This window comes from Neopsephotus bourkii, unplaced genomic scaffold, assembly GCF_033783945.1.
Source record: "Neopsephotus bourkii isolate Nb327-2 ecotype Australia unplaced genomic scaffold, CSIRO-AGI_Nbou_v1 NB_330, whole genome shotgun sequence".
In the NCBI taxonomy this organism is placed as follows: Eukaryota; Metazoa; Chordata; class Aves; order Psittaciformes; family Psittacidae; genus Neopsephotus; species Neopsephotus bourkii.
The window spans coordinates 2,034,771-2,047,227 of record NW_026900838.1 but is presented as its reverse complement, the minus strand read 5'-3'; the positions used below and the strand labels follow the sequence as shown (position 1 = coordinate 2,047,227).

The 12,457-nt window shown below is 38.7% G+C and overlaps 1 protein-coding gene across 11 annotated transcripts in view; it reads right to left on the bottom strand.

Annotated features, from left to right (window-relative positions):
• DST (dystonin) overlaps positions 1-12,457 on the bottom strand; it is a 293,848-nt gene that overhangs the window by 244,638 nt on the left and 36,753 nt on the right. The gene's annotated exons all lie outside the window — the stretch shown is intronic.

The window sequence follows — 12,457 nt, the reverse complement described above, 5'->3', positions numbered from 1 at the left end:
TTATCATACTAAAAATACCAGCAGTAACTGGCACACAAAAATTCCTGTTTACAAACTTCACAGGAAGAAGCAGTTAGATCACGAAGGATGCCACTCTTCATAAAGCAGTAAACAGTAACCATCAGGAAATGTTCAGCCCAGAGAAGACAAACCAGGAAATACAAACATGTAGTTACCGAAGTTAATAAAAGTGCCATTACTGCCTTCCAAATCAGGGAAAGAAAAAAAATTAATGCTAATTTTAAAAGGTTAAATCTTGAAATCTTCATTCAGTATTTATGCTGATTAACTGATATAATTTAACTGATATCATATAATAATAAGATATAATTTAACAGATACTTATCTGCAGGATTATGGAATGCACTGTCAATATGCTGGACAGGATCAGGGATCACCTGTTATTAACAATGAGGAAGGCACTCCTGATGCCACCTTGTTCAAGTTTTAGAAGTATTTTAGAAGCTCAGTATGAGGCCACCAAACAGCTGAAAACCTTACTGAAGTTAAGATTTCAAATTTTGTAAGTGATGCTAGACTTCAAAATTACTTCTATTTAAAATAACCAAGATTTATAATTATAAAATAAAGCATAACAGGTAAGTCACACAGAAGCAGGAGAAACTAAAACTAAAGCAACACTACTTAAACATGTAAGAGTATATGTTAAGATTAACAATACACACACAGCCCTATTCATATTTTATTATTTACCAGAATGCTACTATTCTGAATGCCCAATGCCAATAAATAAACAGACACACGCTATAGAAGTTTGCTATGCCAGAAATGTTTCCCTTAGTGAGATAGAAGCCCTACCTACAATAATGCACATGCTCACAGACGGTTAGAATCAGGGAGGCAGCAAGATTACGCACGCTATTGCAAGAGCTAAGGATCTGAATAAACTCTTTACTGAGCAATAACATAGCTTTTAAGACAACAAACTGTTGCTCTTTTCCCCAAAGCTTCGTTTTACAGAGAAATTACCGTGTTCCATCACACGAAAGAGTCTCAAAGAAGAAATTATGTAGCCGCACAGGAAACCTAAATACATCAACAAGCAGATTACACAGCCAACTACCATCACCTCACTACAAATTCAGAAAGACCTTAAGGTATCAGAGAAAAACGCTGCTCACAAAAACTTAACACTAAAACACATCACCATTCTCCAGATTATTTGCAAGAAATAAATTAAGAAACTTGAGAAATTACCGATGCAGCTCTGATTAGTTTCAGTGGGAGTGGAATTGAAAAGTGCAACTTTAAACAAAACAAAAACCCTATAATACTGGGAAAGGTAATAAGAATATAATGCCAAATCAAATGACAAATCAAATTCCTCCACAACTGTTTGGACTCAGTATACTGAGTTTAAAAAAAATAAAAGGGGGCGGGGGGAGACAGGGGGTATGGGTGTGTGTATATATAATGTGCATGTGTACCTGGATATGTGTGTACATATATATAAGCAAATGGACGGAAAATTGACATACATTTCCAAAACCTGACCAAAACCACCTAGGATATACTATGTAACTCTTTTGTATCCTGAGAAACCTTTACAGAATAATTAAGTCATGAAATTTGACTGCCTTCCAGTACAAGGAGAAGAATGTTGTGGGTTTACAGAAATCATCAATGCATTCTGCATTTATTAAAGATTTGGAGAAGACAGTAAAAAAACAAATGTGATCTTGTCTGATCATACAGATGTTTTCAGATTGGGAGAACTCCAAAATTTTAAGACTTAAAACCCAACCTATTAAAACTGGAAAGATTATTAGACAATGAAATATAATAAAAAAAATATTGGGAATGAAAAGCAGAAGCTGAGCATCTCTGAACTACCAAGACCATCAGTGGAAAACTGCCTTCTAACAGCACAAAGATCAATAAACATTATGTAGCTGGTCTTCTAGAATTATCTAAAAGAACAAAAAATGAAATATGAAAAGGAATTCTTAAATACATATCAGACCTATAACATAAAACAGTAATGCAACAAAGGTACCACATACCATCACAGTCTTGTCTCACAAAGTAGGAGCGCTGAAGTGCAGGTACAGTCATTAAATGCTTTAGTACTATGGCACAGAGAGAACTTAGACATGTAAAGAGACTGCAGGAGCTGAGATTTTTGATCATGAAATACAGAACTAAGAGCATTTTAACTAAAATACTAAAAAAAGTTAGAACTCCCTTTCACTTATTTGCTACACCGACAAAAACAAATTGCAAGTAGACATCATTATCTCACATAGCATCTAGGCCATTTGTCAGCCTTAACATCTAGTCATTCAGATAAATACAGTGATGGCCTCTTTATTTACTCAGAAGGGGAAAAAGGCAAATAAATCAACTTAAAATTATTTATCAGCTGAGTCATTAGTTAAGCCAATACATGAAAACAAATCTTGGGGGCTTATGCTGCTAAAATACAGAAGACATCTTAGTGCACTGCATATTTAACTAACTTGGTTGCACCCAGAAGGGAGGGAGCATTTGACAGCAGAAGTCCAAGCACAGAACCATACTGACTCATCCTGAGCAGCAATGCTCACAGGCCCAGGTGAGAGTTGAGTGCTGAAACCAAGAGCAAAAAAGGGCAATCATTTCAAAGTGACCATGTCAGTGTCTGTCCCCTGGGGATTCTTCTTTCTCTCAGTACTTTCACTGAGAGGGATTAAATACTACACTTGAAAAACTCTCACAGTAGGACACCAGCATATGACCTGAGACTCGAGCCCCAGTCAGGCTTTATCCCGAGCCTAGGAACTCAGGTTCACAGCAGGTACCAGAACAAGGGCATGCAGACTGAGAAATCTCATTCCACACACGTACTTTTTTTTACATTTGATTATGGTAAGGAAAAGCTCAAAGGTTTCTCTATGGCTTCAATCACAGTTCAGGAAGTGAAACCCATGCTGCTTTCTAGGAACACAGCTAGTGCTCCATGGGTGCTCTCTGCTCCAGCAGCAGGCAGCCAGAAGTCTGGAATCGAGATCTCCTCCTTTTCCACCTAGAATAGGAAGAGCCCAGTCTGAGGAGAAATACAATTCACTTCTTTGACGACACGGCACAGGGTATGTGCAAGTGTGTGCCACAGGAAGCCACTCAAAGCAAGCCAACCTTCCACCTGCATTTTGTAGATTCAGGACAACAAGGAATCCCATCTACAGCTAAAATTTAACTTGAAAATGATAGAGGAAGGAAGAACAGGAAACCAAGGACAGAGTAACAGGAGTTACACTGGATATTTTAGAAGCTTTTTTAAAACAAAAAAAGCTTCCCTGCCCTGCTCTTGAGGTATTTTTTACTAGGAAAATAGAAGACGGCACGCAACCTTTCATGACTAAGTATGCTCAGAAGGCAAATGATAGAAGATCAGAGGTGGGTAGACTCAAAGTGTATTGGCTGGTGAAATACAAAGAAGAAATAAAAATCCAACAACCAGCACAACTTGTACAAAGATCCATCAACATTTCAGTCATACATCTAAATCTCTAACAGACCATTCAGTTTTGGTCACTGAAATGACTACAAAAATCTAGGCATCAAATTCAAAATACATTTCATGCTCAGAATAAAGATCATAGAATCACAGGTTAGGGTTGGAAAGGACCTTAAGATCATCCAGTTCCAACCCCCTGCCATGGGCAGGGACACCTCGCTCTAAACCATGTATCACCCAAGGTTTCATCCAACCTGGCCTTGAACACTGCCAGGGATGGAGCATTCACAACGCCCCTGGACAACCTATTCCAGTGCCTCACCACCCTTAAGAACTTCCTCATTATACTCAATCTAAACTTCCCTGTTTAAGTTTTAACCCATTACCCCTTGTCCTATCACTACGATCCCTAACGAAGAGTCCATCCCCAGCACCCCTATAGCCCTTCAGATATGGAAGGCTGCTATGAGGTCTCCACGCAGCCTTCTCTTCTCCAGGCTGAACAGCCCCAACTTTCTCAGCCTGTCTTCATACGAGAGGTGTTCCAGTCCTCTGATCATCCCTGTGGCCCTCCTCTGGACTTGTTCCAACAGTTTCATGTCCTTCTTACATTGAGGACACCAGAACTGCACACAATACTGCAAGTGAGGTCTCACGAGAACACAGTAAACGGGCAGGATCACCTCCTTCAACCTGCTGGTCACACTCCTTTTGATGCAGCCCAGGATACGGTTGGCTTTCTGGGCTGCAAGCACACAGTGAAGCCGGCTCATGTTCATTTTCTCATTGACCAGCACCCCCAAGTCCTTCTCAGCAGGGCTGCTCTGAATCTCTTCTCTGCCCAGCCTGTAGCTGTGTCTGGGATTGTTCTGACCCAGGTGTAGGACCTTGCACTTGTCATGGTTAAACTTCATGAGGTTGGCATCAGCCCACCTCACAAGCATGTCAAGGTCCCTCTGGATGGCATTCCTTCCCTCCAGCGTATCAACCGAACCACACAGCTTGGTGTGATAGGCAAATTTGCTGAGGGCGCACTCAATCCCACTGTCCATGTCAGCAGCAAAGATGGTGAACAAGACGGGTCCCAACACCGATCCCTGAGGGGCACCACTCGTTACTGGAGTGATGATCATCCTTCACTTTCTAAAATTACTTAATCAAATCCTTACATTTGGCATTAAATTGCAAATTACAGAGGAGACACACATGCTCTCCAAGTGTAAACTTAATTTGTTAAATTCTCTTGAGTATTATGCCGTTCCCAAAGCCAAAAACTGCTTCAGTATGACTATTAAAATATCAAGGCATGAACATGTATTGTTTTTAGGGTGCTGTTACCATCTTTATAAATTAGATTATAACTTAGATTATGACTGATGCTTGCAAACTACAGATTAGCTGCTCAGTGCTACTGTAAACCCACTATCAACAGTATGCTGGATGGCTGGATTCCGTGCAACACAAGATCTGAAGAAAATGTAAATCCATGAGAAAGCAATAACAAATGTACAATTTCAGTTGAAACATACTGCATACATGAATCAACTTGATTTCATTTAATACAATTCGCAACAGCAACAAGCAGAAAAACAGAGTTTATGCTTATATTCTTAGAGGTAGGCTATATCTGGCCTCATAAGGAGTATATGGACTTGATTAACAGGAGCTCTATTTTTAAAAAATGAAACACAAAAATGCAGAAGTATCCTGTTGAGCACAGTCAAATTGTAAGGTAATTTCATCAAGGGACCTAATCAACTTTGGCTTTCTTCCTGTAGCTCCTCTGTGTCTGTTCTTGAGATATTATCTCAAGATTTCCTGAGCCATATGTCGCTTTAGCTTTAGTGTGAACTGGGCATCAGAAAAACTTCTGCAAAGAAGAAAACCAAAAAGCCCTCCCAGAACCGTTGCAAATGTTTCTCAGCAATCGTTTTGTTAAAAATTGAATGAAGAGGGTAGAAGCCATAAGCCTGAGAAAAACATTTCCTTTACAATACAAGAAAATGTCAGTATGTTCGAGATAACGTCCTTTTCAAATTTTGATACCAGCTTTCTAAAATCATGATGAATTTTCCCCAGTAAGATTTCATATTTAGAATCTTTCAAAAACCAAGTTTTATATGCAGAACTGATCTGTAATACATGGTATTATGTTTTCCAGGATCAGGTTATGATCTGGACAATGTACAGTCACTGTGAGAATTTCCAAAGCACAAACAGCAGTGAAATACCTAATTTCTATTGAAAGTGATCGGGGCTAGCAATCAAACTGCTCTGTGTGTTTCTGCAAATATCTTACTCTAAACCAGGACTATATCTTAGCAACATTGCCTTATTCCCAGAAATTATGTACGACTACACAGCAGTGGCTTCTCCAGACAAATGCTGGAGTCATTTCCCAAATTCTAGGATGTAATGCAAACCCTTTATCTCTAGATTAAAAATTTATCTAAAGGCAAAGTAATTTAAGGCATTAAATATTTATAAATGTCAATAACTAAGTTCCTGACTCCTACCAAAATTAACAGAAGTTTTGTTTGAGTAAAAACCACAGCATCTTTTGAAAAAGCTCTTTTGCTAGCATTGCTCAGGATGCTTTATTACCATGATTAGTGTAAATCATCTGTCAGAATGACCACACAGGCTTTCTAATGCTGTTTCTATCCTGCCTCGTCACATGAGGAACACCCAGACTGTAACCTGACCAGGCAGAAGAAAAGTCTGCAAGCAGGATGACAGGATACCCATTTCAGTATCCAGCAAAAGACTTTGGGGGGCTTCTTTGTTCGCCTATGCCCTCATCAGCCCATTGACTGAAACATGCCTCTGAAAGATATATAAAGAGCCAGACTTTTACCCATGTTATGAACTAAAACATATGCATATCTCTAATGCCAGTATACAAGAGCTCTACTAATTTTAGATCCAAGTGGTGCAAAGTGTCATAGCTGTCAGATAGTCAGATACCTGAATCTCAGGCCAAACTAATTTAGTTTTACAGCACAGTTAGGATACGAACCCCACTTAATTTCTGATCTGTAGTTATATGCATTGGAGAACATGCTGTTAAGTACTGTAATTTCACATATTAACTATGAAACTGAACAATGAAAATATATTTAAGAGAAAACCAAGTTCAAAAGGGCCATGTGGCTATAATCAAGAGCAGATTTTGGCCTATGCTACTGAAAAGCCCATCAGAGGCCTTAATCCTCCTTGTCTTACAGAAATAGTTACACTAATTGTGTAATTGCAATGTGCAGAATTTAACCCTGGATGTATTTGCCTAGAATCTTCGTCCTTTCACAGATTTATCTGCTTTAAAATGTACAAATCCAGAAAGTTCATTGGTTAAACTCCACACCAAAATTAAGTATTCACCAGGTATAACGAAATTGGGTCCAGAAACACACTAACTTGCTTTTAATGCAGCTAAGACCAGATCAGAATACCCTAAAGGATGACTGATTTCAGCAGGACTACGCCTTATTAAAGGCTGAGCTATTACTCAGGCCCCAGTCTTGGGAAGAGGCTTGGGTGGGTGAATTTCTGGAGCCGTGTATTCCCACAAAAGCACAGGAGACTGCCTACACAGATCAACTTGTAAGATCTGGCTATTAACATGCCCTTCAGGATTTGACCCACAGACTGAAGTGTCTTTGTAAGCATTGTTTCACCTGTTTGAAAGCTGGGCTGACTGAAAGCATTCAGTGCATGAATATTTGCACCCACTACAAAAAATCAAGGCTTTGTTAAATTGAACTGCTTTAATGATGTTTTACGGGAAACATTTCAGGCATGCAGCAATAAGCTGCATTCATATTTGACATTTACAGAACTTTATTCTTTTAAGCCTGAACTGATAAATACTTGCACTTAACTTCAAGCATGTGAATAAGCCTATTTTTATTTTACAGAATGCTTAAGTCCAAATACATGCTGAAGTTCCCCAGATCAGGCACGTTTTGAGCAGTGCAGAGGAAAAAAAATAAATAAATACAATAAAAAGAATTTATAACCTGGTTTCAAGCAAAATATCACAAGAGATCAGCGAACCATATCACAGCAAACAATTAGAAACACCTCAACTGAAAAGATAAACTAAGCCAAAACAAGCCTTTTAAACACATTGATGACTGAAGTTTATTCCTCCCACCTCCCATACTTCATAACCTTGTGGTTTTGACTATAAAAAAGGAATTATGGAATATTCCTGTGAGCTCTATTTAAAAGATGTTGCTGATTCAATGGGAATTGGGAAGTACCAGAAAAGCAGTGAAACAGACCTCTGATGTCTGCCCTAATTCACATACCAAAGATACTGGAATCAATGGCCAAATTCTGCCCGCCTTAGTCATGCAAACAGGTACCTTTTAAAGCCATGGAGACAGAACTGCAGTTAATGTATACCACCAAACTCAGCTTCAAAAACTGCTGTCCAAATCTTGAGGCCTTTACCCAGACAAAACCTTGCTGAACTGGCTAATATTCAGGTTCTCATTATTTTATTCCAACAAAATTAAGACCTCTTCAACTTAGCTCAAGTGAAGTGCTCACACAAGTCAAATCAGCATGATCTGGTTCATATTTAGGATGAAATGCACCCCCAAAAAAAATAATAATCCCATCTACAAGTAACTAGAAAGTGAGAACTTACTGCTTAAGGGAGAAGGGAACATTGAAACAGAGTAAAACTGCAGGTTTTACATTTTTACGTGGCTCAAGGAGTCCATTAATTTTGTCTGACTTCATGCAGCACAAATGCCATTATGTTTCCATCCCTAATTGAAGGTACTTCTTGTTGGCTAAAATCCTCTGCTCCCAGAGGGCTAACCTGCTGTAGGAAACGTGCTAGGAACAGGGGAAATGACAGCACCATCGTGCTGCAGACTTGCCCTGTGGCAAAGAAAGGATTAGGTGACATTGCAGATGGATAATTCACAGGTACCCTTCACCAGTCAGAGAGAAAAAAACAACAACTGAACTACATGAACAAGCAAGCGATCAATTCTAAGGCTAGAAACTACCGATGCCTGAAAAGATGTTGTAAGTTCAGGCTCCTCAGTTCAGAGCATAAATAAGGAAATGGACAAATTCACAAATTCCAGAGCCAGAAGTGTCTGCCATGCCCCTTCCTGCCTTTTCTCTATGAAGGCATCTCTGAAGAAGAGTATCCCTGGACTAAGTCTGATACCAACCACATTCAGGAGCCTCCAAATTCCTAAAATGCAGCAGCAGCTTCATTTTCAGATGTACAAAAACCTTTCTGAGCAAATGGCTCCTTCCTGAAGTCAGCTCCAAAGAGCTGGATGATAGGCATCTGGTTTTTATCTTAATTCCAAAACTGTACCCAAACAATGTCAGAACAGGTTTTCATGATACTACCCTCAATCAATCATTAAAACAAATTACAGTACCTCTGAACCCTACCAAAATACATCAGATGACCTGCTAGCTCTTGTCCATCTGCAGCATCTTTGTTCTCAGAATACAGAAACAGAACTGTTTGCCATGCTCCAGCTGAATGTGCAGTACTACAGGTGTTTTTAAAGCAAGAGACAGATGCCAGTAGTGAAACAGAACGTACGAAAATTTAAATAACCCAATCAGAGTTTCATTATCCCCAATCCCAGACCTGCTCCTCCTTCTCACATAGACACAGGCTATAATCATGCATCAATCCAGAGAAAACATTTATGTGATAGCTTTCCTATCATTGACAGCAATTTAGTCAAGTTCCTGAACTGCAAGGCTGTATTTTTTGTGGACAGTCATCTCAAACTGAATTTTCTAATATATCTGTTTCCTACAGAGCCAAAATCAACATCACTAAAGGGTCTTGCGTGGCCTAGCTAACCCTATGTATTTTAAACTTTTATAGCTTGCATGATTGTAAGAATGTTCTTGAATAACTGTGATTTATTCAATACTTAACTCTGAGAATTAGCTCTTTTCCAGAAACAGCCATCCTGCAGCTATTAGCAGACATGTCCATTGCAATAATGATGCCAAAGGGAGGCAGCTTTATTATGTAATTGCTCAAAATCTTGCAGGAAAAAAAGGTTGTTGCAATTGATATTATATAAAGGTTTCTCACCTGAACTGAAAATACAAATGGGTTTTACCCAGAATGAGCCATAAAATTTCAGAAGGCTCATATATGCAACTCATGAATCTTGGTGCATTACTTCAGATTTATACCTGAGTAAACATTATGAATGCACTGTAGCTAATGCTGAAAACTGTGAGCTTCAAATGTTTAATACTCAAATAACATCTGTATGGAACAATGCATACTTATGCCACCTGAGAGGTGGAAATTAATATGTCAAAAATTAAATGTGTATTAAATACCACTGGACATTTCCTTACTTATCAAGAAGACTGCTGCTAACAACAACTGTATTCATTTTTTGTCCTTGGGCATTGGTGAGATAAGTAACAAAGTAGCAAGACTAATGTTTATAGATCTTTCTAACCTCCTAGAGAAATCAAGTAGAATTTTTTGAACTGTTAACCTTATTAACAAACACTTGCACAGTTTCTCATCTTCCTATTCAGTCACAAACAAGATGTGAAACACGTCAAACATTTCAGATAAAATATAGGAGACATTTTACCACCACTATCACAATAAAGGCTTTGCCTTTGAATTCTTCAAGGTGCTATGAACAAAGAACCATTTTCTTCCCCTGTGAATAAGTAGCTTGATTCAACATAATTTCTCAACCATCCGAGATAACGTGACTTTTTCTTCCTCCACCAAACTGCTTTAGAAGTACTGCCAACAAATTACTGTATGAATCAAGAAAAAACACCATGACAGCCAGCAACTGAGCTGACCAGGAATCAGAAAACACCACTCTCCTCCCATAGCAAACAGCTCTTTTGTGCCATCTCAGATTTAGCAAACAGTTGCCTAATTACGTACTGTCACAGCCACAGACACAGTCAGCAGACAGAATTTGGAGACATACAAATACCCTGGTTTCAGCTGTTAAAGCGGCAAGGCACTTGGAATTGCAGGGTCTTCAAGATCCACAGCCTACTTTGGCTGCGGAAATGGGCAAGAAATACGTTTTCATTTTTCCACCTTTCAAAAGGGCTGATTTTTTTCTCTTCTTAAATCAATCTGCCAAAACGCCTTACTGGTGCGGTATCACACGACCCCCAGCCTTTCAAGACAGGCAGTGAATTCTGTACAGCTGACTCTGCTAGTTACAGTACTTAACAGCTGGGGTATAGATAATTTGGCACCCTCATAATGCCCTAAATGAATACAAGAGCATTCTACAAATTGTAAAAAGGGGAAGGGGGGGGATATTGAATTAAAATTATGGATTGGAGCTTATCTTAAAAATGTATAAAATCAGTGTGGTTTGCATTTGATTTAAAGCAGTGTTTACAAAACAGGCAAATCCAGAGAAATGGCACTCCCTCTTCAAAGCCTATATTGTAGCAATTCTTTTCTGATTAGATCAGCTCCCATAGCAAGTCATCAGAACAACAATTGCTGTAGTGAAGTCATTCTACTGGGACTGGGATGGGAAATCATGACCGTCTTGGAAACACATTTTTAAAAATGTGTTTTCCAGGTTTCCAATATATCTTAATTAAAACAACTCCAAATCTTTACCTTTGCTCCCAATGTCTGAATATGGTATACATCGAGCAGCAAAGCAATGCATACTAAAGATGACACTAAGACCTATGACAACAGAAACTGGATCCTTCCAAATCATTTCAGGATTTGGCTGTCACTGAAAACAGCATGTGAATGGACCAATGTTACCACCGCAATATCATATACTCATACATTTCCAGAATGTGTTTTATTTCTAACAGAGATGTGAATTGGGTTTAAGAGCTTATTTTAATTAAAATTGCTTTGCCTCCCAATATTTAACCCAAATCTTTCAGTCCTTCTCCTAATAAAACTCTCACTGAAATAGGGGAAATTAGGCCTAATCTCTTTCCCAGGTTTTTAAGCTAGTCGACAAACTGGTATGAGAGTGAACCTCATTAAAGCCGACTCCAGCAGCAAATCAAAGGTAATATAAAGCAGAATAGTTCTAGATTAGAACCAGAACAGAAAAACAAGTTTTCTCAGTGTTTTATTTACAAAGCAAACAGTCTACTTGCTTCAAAATTCTGCAAAAATCAGTTCAGCTACATATAAATTGATGACTTAACAGGAGAGAATGGAATAAAGATGTGCTTCTGAAACAGATCTATTACAAACCATAATTATTTCTCAACTGAAATGAACTAATGCATTTCAGTCCAAAAATAGTGCACATGCTCCATAGCTGCATTGACACAATGGGCAGCAGACACAAAGGAGTCATTAGTCAACACTATTAATGACACATGAAATCACAAGTGACATAGGTAGAGACTTGGACCTAACAAGTTCTCGTGTTAAAATAACCATCTGTAGAAGGTTTAATTTTCAAAATAGTACCACTAACAACCTGGATTAAATACAATCAGCTATTGGTACCTTCAGATCAAGCTGTCTTCAACTATGCCACTCCCATTCCCATCAGGGGAAACCATTTAACCAAATTCTTTAGAACTGACTGGAAACAAACAGCTGAAAAATTCCAGATATAAAAATCTAACCCCTTTCCCAAACATTACAAAAGGGCTCGGCACTGCAAATATCAGCATATGCTGTGACATGCTGTAAAAACTATTTCTGGGATGAAGACTCCAACGGAATAGTTAACTCCATCCCTTTCACACTTGAATTAAAATCAGACCCACAACACTTCTGATGAGCATTTTCAAATTTAATATTAGCAAATGTACTGCGAACAGTAACGAATCACATCTCCCGAACCATCTCTTGGTACATTTCTAGCCATGTCATTTACATTTCCAGCAAGATAAATTTAGCTGTATGCATCTTTGCTGTGACAAACGCCTTTTTCCTCATTTTCTGACGAAAAGCCACACGATCTATGCTCATGCTCTGCCCGCCCACAAAGAAAAACC